Below are 2,375 nucleotides of genomic sequence, written 5' to 3' on the forward strand. Positions count from 1 at the left end.
TTGAACCACCAACCTTCTGGTTAGCAGTCAAGTGCCTTAGGCACTACACTACCAAAATCTTTTTATGGTTTCTACTTAATTTATTCCAATCTTTATTATTTCCATTCTTCTCTTGACATTAGCTTTAATTTGGTCTTTTTATTTCATTTATTGAGATAAAAATTCAGAATATTGATTTAAAATTTTTCTTGTGTTCTAACCAAAAAACAAACCTACTGCTATAGAGTCCATTCTGATTTATAGCAACCCCCACTTGGTTTTCAAGGCTGTAAATCTTTATGGAAGTAGACTGATTCATCTTCCTCCTGTGAAGTGCTGGTGAGTTCTAACTGCCAACCTTTTGGCTAGAAGCCAATGCCTTAACCACAGCTCCACCAGTCTCCATCAGACAAGTAAGTCTGATCCTTTTTATGATTTTGAATTTTGTTCTATATATTTCTCCCATTCTGTCTATTGTGATCCCCATTGGAGCAGTCAGTAGTGGTAGTCAGGCATCACCTAGTTTTCTGGTCCACAGACAGTGGGGATTTTGTTTTGCATGGTCCAGTGATCCTTTGGACTAATGGCTTCCTTGAATCTTTGATTTTATTTACTCTTCTTTTCTCCAGAGGAGAGAACCCAATAGTTGCATCTTAGATGGTTACTTGCAAGCATTAAAGAACCCAAATGCTGCTCACCAAAGTAGGATATACAACATTGTCTTTGTGGATTATGTTATGCCAAATGATCTAGATGTCCTCTGAGACTATGACAGCCATGAAAGATGTCTTTTCCATCTGATTTGCCCAGTGCAATAAGCCATTTGATTTCTTGAAGGCTTCTTCCATGAACATTGATTAAGGATCCAAATAAAATGAAATCCTTGACAACTTCAATATTTTCTCTGCTTCTCATGATGTTGCTTATTGGTCCAGTTGTGAGGATTTTTCTCTTATGCTGAAGTATACTATTTGATCTTCATCAGTAAGTGCTTCAAGCCCTGCTCACTTTTACCAAGCAAGATTATGTCATCTGCATATCACAGGTTGTTAATTATACTCAATCCTCAATTTTCAACATGATTAGATTCCTTACAAAGACCAGATCATTATTTGAAATCAGTGTTTGGGAGAGTCGGGGGCTGCACCCTATCATCAGCACCTATGTCATCATCCATCATTTGTCCTCAGAGCATCTCAAGTTGCACATGGTATGATGGGTCACCTCTTTCCCAGCATACATCCCCACTACCATGGTTAATCCAGTGGCCAATAGTTATTGTGGTTGGATGTTTTCCACTGCCCACCACCTCCCAGCACCTATCCTGAGCAGAGACTTCTTTTGTCCTTTACCAACTACCTCCCATCATATGTCCTGAGTGGGACCCCACTTGTCCTCCATCCACCCTAGCCTCACAGCTCCATATGGCTTCCTTCTCCCTCCTCCCTTCCTACTTCCTCCTGCCAACCTCCCAAGCACCATTGGGCTGTCATATAGTGTCTCTATGCCCTCTCTTGACCTAACACCATCCCATATAGCACCATGCCCTCTTTGGTCAGACTGAGACCTCATGAATGCATCTTGTGGCCAGTCAGCTACCATTCCTTTTGTGGCCTGGTCATAACAAGGTCTCTGGAATATTGTTCAGGGTAGCTTGAGCAGACAAAACCAATTACTATAATGACATGTGCAAAGATCTGGAGTTTGAAAACAAAAAGGGAAGACATGTAACCTGGGCTGGCCACAGGAGGGGCCAGGACAATCAGAGTCACCACCTGAGAATTTTTTCAAAGTTGTTGTAAATACAAAATATTGGATATTGAGATAGTTGATAATTGAAGAGTAGATGTAGTATCTTTCTGATGCTGATGCCTTGTTCTTCTTCATATAGCTCTTCTCAGATTATTTGTTCAGCATTCAGATTGAATAAGTATGGTGAAAGCATTCAATGCTGACACACACATTTTCAGATGTTAAACCACACTATCTGCTATTATTATAATTATTTTATTCCTTTTTTTTTTTTTTTTTTGCCTAAACACACCTGAGCATCTTATCTGTCTACCTATATATCAACCCATAGATCAATGTTTGTTTTCCCTGATAATGCATTATAGTGAATGTAAAAGTATTTCCCTTTGTTGTCTGTACCTCTTGTGTACCTCTCTGTGTCTTCCTTTTCCTTAGTGTTATTATGTTGATCACCAGCTTTTGGTATATTGCCTTTCCCGTCACCCAGATCAATATGTGTGTTTCACCTAGGTAGTAATTTTCCCTCCTCTACTTTCCCATAGTCTGTTAGGTTAGAAGGCTCTCAAAATAGGACTGGGAAAGAGCTGCATCATCTGAGTAAACCCAGCCTTACTCCTATGGATAAGGTAAAGCTTTCGAGACCT

The sequence above is a fragment of the Orycteropus afer genome, unplaced genomic scaffold (assembly GCF_000298275.1).
Source record: "Orycteropus afer afer isolate SDZICR_OR568_19922 unplaced genomic scaffold, OryAfe1.0 scaffold00276, whole genome shotgun sequence".
Taxonomy (NCBI): Eukaryota; Metazoa; Chordata; class Mammalia; order Tubulidentata; family Orycteropodidae; genus Orycteropus; species Orycteropus afer.